At 40.7% G+C, this 9,969-nt stretch overlaps 1 long non-coding RNA gene across 1 annotated transcript; it reads right to left on the bottom strand.

The window, feature by feature from the left end:
- Positions 1–2,333: 2,333 nt before the first annotated feature.
- LOC126612098 (uncharacterized) lies at positions 2,334–2,972 on the bottom strand. Its single transcript, XR_007618961.1, has 2 exons — positions 2,828–2,972; positions 2,334–2,678 (listed from the first exon to the last, which is right to left on the bottom strand). It is a non-coding gene; the product is annotated as an uncharacterized LOC126612098 (long non-coding RNA).
- Between the last annotated feature and the right edge of the window lie 6,997 nt (positions 2,973–9,969).

The raw sequence follows: 9,969 nt of genomic DNA, 5'->3' as shown, positions 1-9,969 counted from the left end.
CCTAATATATATAATCAATGTGGGTGTGAGAACGTGAAAAGAGAGGGGTGAAGATGTATGGTACGTAACACGTACGGAGGAACAAGCCAAGATAATGAAAGTTTAACGAAATAGTTAAAGTGAAAGTTTAAGTCGTTAATTGCTACTAGCAATGTGGTTCAATAATATTTTTCTCTATTAGAAAGCGGGAGGTCTTAACTAGTTTGACTCCTACAAATAACAAGTTCAATACTAAATTATTATGACTAATTCTTTGTGTGGCTTATAACCCAAATTATCACCCCTTATGCATTCATATGAAGAAATTGCTTTCATAAGACCATCTCCAAAGAAGATGTCAAATATGCCAAATAGGATTATAAGACATTTAAGTGTTCTCCAATGGATATGTCATATATGATGTGGCATGTGAGTCATTTGACTCCTTGCTTCTAGCTGCCTTTTTTACAGCAAACAAAAAATGAGTTAAATATATTTAATTTAATTTTTAACCCTTGGGTCCCATTAACAACCAATAAAATTATATTATCTATATACTAAAACTAGACCTGTAAACGGGTCGGGTTTATTGGGTTTGGGTCGGGTTCAACTCGACCTATTAAGTTAATGGGTCATCTGATCCCAACCCGTTAAGCTAACGGGTCACCCAAACCCGACCCGTTTCACCCGTTAACACCCTTTAACAATTATAATTTTTTTTTTTGCATAAAGTTTATTTTTTATTATTAAGACTTTACTAAAATTACTAAAATATCCTCAACTAACGGGTGCTAACGGGTGTTAACAGGTTCTAACGGGTCTAACAGGTTGACCCAAAGTGACCCGTTAGCAACCCGACCCGTTAATCATCCACCCAAATACAAATATTAACGGGTTGGGTCGGGTTAACGAGTTGGGTCCAAAATGCCAGGCCTAACTAAAACCCAAGTTCACGGACAGTGCGCAGACGAAAATGCCCCCTAATTGGTGTTCAGCTTTTTTTTTTCACTGTAAAATGGCAGTTTTGTCCTCCCGGCCCACGCGTTTCTCATCCGTGTGCCTTTAGGGTGCGTTTGGTACGCAGACGGGACGGAATGGAACGGGACGGGACGGGACGAGACGGAATAGTGGTTCCATGTGATGTTTGGTATGCGCAGGACAGAACGGGAAAGTTGTTCCGTTTTGCGCTTGGTACGCGCAGGACGGAACAGAACCAAAACATTAAAATTACTAACTTATCCTGTTCTGCCTATTGTTTGGTATAATGTTTGGGACGGGACGGAACAATTTTTTATTTTTTTTCTTCTTCTTCTTGCTCTTCTTTCAGTTGGATTTGTGCAAAATCCCCCTTTTTTTTTTCTTTCTTCTTCTTCTTCATTCTTCTCTCTTTACTTCTCAAACGGTTTCAATTTTCGGTTTTGATAAATCAGTTTCCTTAATTCGAATTGAAATAGTGCAGGTGAGATAGCTCGGATTCTGGTGGAATTCCTGGAGGTTGCAATCACTTCAGTCGTTTTCCTCAAAGGAATTTACCCTCCAGGTTTCTTCTTCTAATCCTCCATTCAATCCTATCCCACCCACCCCACATTTTCTTGTTTGGTTGCTGAGAAAATTATGGTATTGGGTTCTGTTTTGCTTTATTACCCTACCCAGAAAGCAAAACCCCATTTTCTCAACTAAAATCCTTACGCAAGTTGCATACGAGACTTAGTGGAATAATGGGTAATTGCATCTTTTACATTATGAACTGATATTTACTGATAGACTCTGATACTTGGTGTGTTTTGGTAAAGGTGCTTTTGAAAGAAGGAAATATATGAATTTGGTGGTTCATAGAGCTCGTCACCCTGAATTCAGAGATTACATCCATTCCGCTGTCTCGGGACTTCTTCCTTTTATCCAAACGATTGCTCCTTTACTTATTTATTTCTTCTAAAACTTTTTTTATACATGAGCTTATCATCTTTGCTTAGAAATGATTTGCAACCAAATTGGGTGAAAAGTTTGAAGATTGTGTTTCTACTTGAACCAAAGTTTTGCCACTTTTTCTGTATGTTTTTATTTGTTTTTCCACTTAAAGAACATTTTCACTGAGACAGAGAATACATCTTACAAACTAGGGTCTCGTGGAGAGAGTAGCTGTTATTTTCTTTGACGGGGACAACATCCCTGTGGAAAGATTTATGTTTAAGCTCAGTGTGAATCAATCGCATGGCTCGAGGGTGGAAGAAGCTGACCTGGAGTTCTCACTAAGGTCATTTTTTATCAAGCTTCCTGTCGCAGAACCCCTTACCAAGGCTCTTCCCCAGAGTAAATCCTATACTGTATGAATGAGGGTTCGATAAAGAGTTAAATACAGAAGTTAGCGATCTTGATTTGATGAACATCAAAGAACTCTGTGACCAAGTCCTTTCTCTCTCTGAGTACAGAGCTCAGCTATATGACTATTTGAAAAATAGGATGAACACCGTTGCACCAAATTTGACTGCTCTTGTTGGAGAGCTCGTCGGTGCTCACCCCATTTCCCATGGTGGTAGCTTGTTGAACCTTGCAAAGCAGCCTGGGAGCATAGTTCAGATTCTTGGAGCTGAAAAGGCCCTCTTCCGAGCACTGAAGACTAAGCACGCAACACCGAAATATGGACTTATTGTGTCACACAATATGTATATTATAAGTTGAGCTGCGAGACAATTGAATGTCTATGGCAATGGCTGCCATGCAAGGATGAAAAATATATAAGCATGTCAATAAAAAAGAATCTATTAACTGATAATTTTAGCCAATCATTAACACTACAAAACTTGTAGAATAGCTTAAGCATAAAAGCTAAGCTGGAATAGGGAAATACCTCGGGTGAGAAATGGAACGATTTATATATGTTGCCCAGGATCTAAATAAGTGAGCTCCAGCACCACTGCAGTTGAGAAAAAAGCAAGAAAGTAAGCATCATACAGAACAACTCGACAAAGTTTGATATAATTTTTTTCAGCCGAACAAAATTTTCATACGTAGTAACTTTTGACAAGCCCATCACATTGATATGAAGGAGTTTACACAATTTTCTCAGCATTAAATATAAGAAAATATAATAAATTATCACACTTTCACAAGGACATCCTTGAGCCCTTTTGTTGTACAATTCTTGTTTCTTTTCTTTTGGCCCACAGAAATAAGTTAACATGTCCAATTTTGTGTACTGGGTTAAGCCCCAAATTTGACCCATATGTACACATGGTCCACATTTGTGAAATCTTATCAATGCATTGAAGAAGGACTTTGATGCCCTAATGTTAAGTTGTTTAGGTTTATGCAAGTAAAAGAACTCCTGATATGAGCTTCTAGTTTTCCTTGTCTGGAAAATCATTCTGAAAACTAGTTTGGGTACCATACTTTTCATGACACATAACTAGTTTTGACACCGTACTTTTGACGACGCATAACTAATTGGTTTAAATTTAACCAAGTGAGTATGATCAAGGATTTTAGTTAAATTGTTCTGTCCATCGTCTAGCAGTTATGCGTGCCCCAACTATGAAATTCCAATATACTAAACATTTGAATCATCTTCTGTAAACAAAGTCTTTGCAAGCTATCTACCTTCAAAGATTCCACAATTAAACTGCATATAGCATTCAACCGTATAAACAACAACATTTCGAAAAAAGAATATCAAATACTTCCATACAGATCATTCAACGATAAGATTAAATTTATAGACTCGATCACACTAACATACTTAACTACAATTTGGAGGAAATAGCAGGAAACTTTCAGCCACAGGAACACAAAAATCACTAGATAATTCAATATGAGGACATGAATTTACAACTTTTAATCAAATTCTTGATGTTGTGAAGTGAAACTTAACGCGAAAGTTTGAAGTTTGAAACAACTGCTATAACAGAGCACTAGTTTGAACTTGTTTCTTTATAGAAATACCGCTACACCGATAGCAAGTCAGGTGAACAGAGTATCAGTTTCAATAGCACAAAACTACATTCATCGACTTATTACATATGACTGCAGTTTCAATGGCACAAAACTAAATGTTTGAAGTTAGATACTGGGCATTAGTTTCGAATGCTACACACAAATTTTAGAGAACCATCAGAGCTTTTCAATCCAACCCGATAGTCGATGAAGATGAAAACCGTGAGACACAACACCAATTAACAGAAACACCATTAAGATTGGGATTGACAGGAAAATCCAACACAGAGAACCCAATCCAACAGAGGAAAATCCAAAACATGTAACCCAATCCAATTTAACAGAACCCAAAGACATCAAATTTATAGATTTCAGCACATAAAAATCGAAACTTGAACACTGAAAAATAGAGAGGGAGTGGAAGGAGATAAACAGAGGCGGATCTTTGGTTGCAGATGCAGTATTGGGTAGATCGAAGCACTACAAAATATAAAGAAATCAAAACAAGCAAATCAGAAAAGAATACAAAGAAATTCAGCAGAATTAGGAACTGGTTAATAAAATCGAAACAAGCAAATCAGAAAAGAATAATAATGTCTTCAAATTTACATCAAAATTAATTAAAGATAAGATTGGAGGATTTGTAAGAGTATATGGGATTTAGTTTCAAATTTACAGCAAACACCAAACCAAGAGAGAAAGTACTACAAAATACAAAGAAAGAGAGACTGAGAAGCTACACAATCACAATCTGTTAAGACCATTTTTCCATTTCCTTAGTTATTTCCTTTATTTAGGAGTGGATCAGTAGTAGGATAGTGACTCAGCATGTTTACCTAACACTCTTGTCTGTAGTGCGGGTGTGGGCATATTATCCCTGTTGCGACTCCCATTTGGGATATGAATGAAAAGTTGTTCTTTTACAATTTCTCTGTCATTTCCTTTTTCTCTGCAAATTCGCCTCTTGGTCCCCCCTTGGAACCTATCATTTGGTATCCAGAGCCAGGTTGGAACCATGGGCAAAAGTAAGGTTTCCGTTACGGTGGTGGATGTATCAGATGACGAATTGGACCGTGAGTTTCAACAGCACCAGATACTCACCCAGTTACAGGAGTTTCAGGAATCCATCTTGCTGTTGAATATCCGTTACGACGACCTGCAACACACCATGGTCGGTCTCTCGATCCACCAGGTTCGTCAGGATTAGCTGCAGTAAACGATTTTAGACGAAGTTCGTGCCCTCAAAAACCCTCCCCTACCCAACCCACAAATTCCAATCGGCTCCATTCCGGTTTCGCTAGGACCCACCCCTTATCTGCCGTCCACACCCCCATACCACCACTGACATAGTCTCTCTCTCCTTCCCCACCCTTCCTAACAACTCAACCCCAGGGATCCCACCTCACGGCCGGGACCTCATCCCTTCCCTTCACCCTAACAACCACCACCACCCAAGCTCTGAACTGACCCTCCACCTCCCGCTACCTTCCTCTATCCACGACTGGGCTTACCACCTCTTTTGTTCCCCCTAAACCGTCTTACACCCACAAACCCCAACCTACTTCCCCGACCTTTCCTGGGCACAAACACCTTAAAATCGAACTTCCTCGTTTATTTGGAGACGACCCTTACAGATGGATTGCGATGGATGAGGAGTTTTTAGACTATCACGAGATAACTGAGCACCGTCGTGTCACAGTGGCAAGTCTTCATCTTGGAGGCGACGCAGCCCACTGGCTCCGTTGGTTCAAGCTACGATTCCTCTTCTCCTCATGGGCTACCTTCACGACCCAGTTGTTGCAACGATTTGGCCCAACTGACTCCTTGAAAATTAATATGGCCTTGTCCCATATCACGCAGACTACCACATGGAGGCGTATGTGGGCCAGTTCATTCGCTTTTCTTACCGTACTCCGGATTGGACCGAAGCTCAACTATTGGGCGCATTTTTGGAAGGCCTCAAAGACGAGCTGCAAGATGATGTCTTGGCCCAGGGACCTTCCTCTATGGCACGAGCAATTGAACTCGCTCGCATCTACGAGCACAAACAGGGTCGCCGGTCAGCGGTCCGTCCTGGACACTGTCGTTCATCCCCTTATATTTCTAAACAACCTTTTTCCCCCTCACCCACCCCACCTAACCAACCCACTACATCTCGACCTCCTCCTACAACACTAACCCCTCCCCTGCCAAATGCGCAACCGCCGCGAGCAAGGCCTCTGCTTCAACTGTGATGACCAGTATCTACCCGGTCACCGGTGTCGTCAATCCCACATCCTACTGTTACTAGCGGATGAGGAAGATCCCGACCCTATTCCAGTGACAGAGATTCCCGCACCACCGCCCCCTCCCATGGTGGAACATCAGGAGCATCCCATCGCCCTCAATGCCATATCAGCCACTAAGCGTGCTAGGGGCCGTGCAATGCGCTTGGGCGGATTCATTTTCCAAACACCAATCCAAGTCTTCATCGACTCTGGTGCTGATCAAAGTTTTCTCAACCCGCAAGTGGCAACTCGTTTGGGCTTGCACGTTGACCCGTTTTGAACCGAGGTAGTCATAGTCGCCACAGGACGTTGTTTTCACACCAAAGGGGTGGCTCACCAAGTTTCAGTGCACCTTCAAAGCTATACATTTACCAGTGACTTTCACCTTCTTACGGTGGCGGGATGTGACATGGTATTAGGAGTGGATTGGTTGGAAACACTGGGTTTCATCAGATGGACTTTTTTATTAAAAATTATGGAATTCTCAATCTATGGAACCAATTACTGATTGGTTGGGTCCTCGAATCCCCCTGTTCCGCGCTCTCCTGTGCCTACAAGTATTGAGATTGTTCCTGGCAAGCCTCTCCGTGCTGTATCCCAGTTGTCAAGCCTTACTCACCCTTCTCACCAACCTAATCCACCACCGGCCCTACTTCAATCCATCCTCACTAAATATAACAGTCTCTTCCAACCCCCAACATCATTGCCCCCTCATCGTGAGATCGAACATAGAATTCCCTTACTCCCAGGTACGGGGCCTATCAATGTTCGACCATATCGTTACAGGCATGCCTAGAAAGCCGAATTTGAGCGCCAAGTTGATGAGATGCTAGCCGCAGGCATTATCCGCCCCAGCTCGAGTCCCTTTTCATCCCCGACCTTATTAGTGGCCAAAACTGACTTGTCCTAGCGTTTTTGTGTGGATTACAGAGAGCTAAATGCGGTCACCATCAAAGATTGCTTCTCGGTCCCTATTATTGATGAACTGTTGGCTGAATTGAAAGGTGCTATGATATTTTCTAAATTGGATCTCCGCTCTGAGTACCACCAAATCCGAATGCACGAGGCGGACATCCATAAGACAGCGTTTCGCACACATGAAGGCCATTACGAATTCACAGTCATGCCATTTGGCTTTACCAACGCGCCAGCCACCTTCCAAGCACTAATGAATTCAATCTTGAAGCCCTTGCTCTGGAAATCCGTTCTTGTCTTTTTTGATGATATTTTAGTCTTCAGTGACTCCCTAGATGATGCGTAAAATAACTAAACACACAAATTAAGCTCTCTTGTTGACAATTGTAGTATATGTATAAGTAGGGATCGTTTTTAAACCGAGGATTATGAGAGATTGCTAAACACTCTAAACTGACTCAATTAGATAAAACTAAGCTTTAAAACACTTAACTAGACTCAAAAGACTCAAAACAAACTCAAAAGACTCAAAACAACCTAAAAACACTCAAAACTACCTAAAAACACAAACTGGCCAGTTTTGAGCTCTAAACACAAGTTTGGACGAAATTTGGTTTTCTAATGACTCAAAACACTTAAAAACACAATCTAAGACAAGTTCTAACTAATATGACTTAACAAAGTAAAGGGGGTTTGATTTTGGACGAAAATAAGTAAAACAAAGCAAGAACAATTTAAACAGATTCTTAGACAAAATTAGGTGAATTGATGGGTGATAGACTAACTAGAGGGTTCTTCTCCACACATGACACACTTGCGTTCAAAGTTGATTTCCAATTGTTTTTTTCAATAAACCATGAACCTCAATGTCCTAGGTTAACTGTGATAGCACTTTTTTAACCTTCAAGTCTTCCTTAAGTTATTGAATTGGATGGGAATGCACATACAACAACTCAAAACATTCTCTAAAAGTCCCTTACGTGAAAAGCACAATAAAGGTACAATCAAAGATCATTAAACTTCATGAAAACTATAAGCATTGACGAGGCAATTGTTACTATGAAAAACATGAAACGTTTGCCAAGAATTCACTTAACACGATCGTTTATAAGCGACCTCCACTACGTATATAAGGTTGTAACTATTAGGTGAAACTTCCTTATATTTTAGCTTTAAATTCCTGCATGAAAACTAAGTTGGCCACCTTAATCAACACACAAAAATAAGTCATCAATCAAACGGTTAAGCTAATTGAATTCACAATTCATGAAATAACAATTGGAAGTAATCAGTTCATCTTGCAAGTATAATCATGGTATTGAATAGCCCCCTAGCCAAAAAGGCTTAGTTCCTCATGTTCACAAAACAAAGGAAAACATATTTATACATTGTAAATATAAGAAAGAGAACACCTAAATTCTCCAACAATTCGATGTTGAACAGCTAGAACCTTCAAGAAATTCTTCTTCCTCTCCTTTGCTGCGGCACAAGGGTTGGGGGTGAGTTTTTGGGAGTTATGGATGGTGTAAAATGATGGGTTTATGGTTAGGTTGGATGTATGGGACGGCAAGGGATGTTTTTGGGCAGAAACTAGGGTGAATGGTGAAGTATGGGCACGGTAAGGAAGGTTCAATGGTTTCTGGTGTGAATGGGAGTGAATGGATCTTTTGTGGCTGCAAAAAGGAAGTTTATTTAAAGGATTTCAGGAATTAAAACCCTAGGTTATTTAGGTAAACAGAAATTAAGTCAAAAGCTTCTAGAAATAGGAAATCAAATCAGAAACTTAAAGGAAATTGACTAAAAGGTGTGGCAAGGGCATAAAACACAAAAGGAATGTGTTTTAATGCAAGGAAATAGGAAAGAACCCTCTCCCTTGCACGGCAAGGAAGAGGAAAGGTCAAGGGAGGTGCGGCAAAGGTCCATAAGGGTTCTAGGGCATTTGTTTTGTGTCCTAGAATGCATATGAAGTCTTCAAAGTGGCTGGAACATAAAGACTTTTAGTATTAGGAAAGGTCAAACCAAAATAGGAAACCTTGGCTTAACTTTCTTACTTCAAGTAGGAATCCTTGTTGGAGTAGGAATCCTTGTTCTTCTAGGAATCCCCATGTAAGTAGGAATCCATCTTCAATTAGGAATCCTTCGTTGATTAGGAATCCTAACTTCTTCAAATCTTCAATTACGTCCATTCCTTTTGCTCCAAGCTTGTGATAATCATTCCAAGCCCAATTTTCTCCAAAAGGCACCAAATTGCATCCTTTGCCCTTAGAATCTGAAAACACACAAAAGTGACTTTAAACACTAAAATAACTAAGGAAACATAACGTAAATGTACGAGAACAAGCCAATTAAGTCGCATAAATATGCTCCTATCACTAGACCGCCATGTTTCCCACCTCACAGTCGTGTTTGACATTCTCCAGTTGCATCACTTGCGGTTGAAACCATCCAAGTGTACTTTTGGTCAGGACTCGATTGCCTATTTAGGCCATATCATTTCAGCTAGTGGGGTTCAGGTTAACCCATCCAAAATTGTAGCTATTGTGGAATGGCCGACGCCTACAAGTCTTAGGGGCCTTCACGGATTATTGGGTCTAGCAGGATACTACCGCAAATTTGTCCGCCATTTTGGTCTCATTGCCAAGCCTCTCACAAACTTGCTCAAAAAAGACAGTTTCCTTTGGTCCCCGGCAGCTGACACGGCATTCTCGGCCCTCAAACTTGCACTGTCCACCACACCAGTGTTGACTCTCCCGGACTTTACCAAGCCGTTCACTATCGAGTGTGATGCTTTAAACGTTAGTATAAGAGCAGTGTTGGCACAAGATAACCATCCCATTGAGTTCCTCAGTAAGCCCTTGGCCCCCAAACACCAAACCTT

The sequence above is a fragment of the Malus sylvestris genome, chromosome 17, assembly GCF_916048215.2.
Source record: "Malus sylvestris chromosome 17, drMalSylv7.2, whole genome shotgun sequence".
NCBI lineage: Eukaryota > Viridiplantae > Streptophyta > Magnoliopsida > Rosales > Rosaceae > Malus > Malus sylvestris.
The sequence above is the reverse complement of the archived record's forward strand: the minus strand, read 5'-3'. Positions and strand labels throughout refer to the sequence as shown.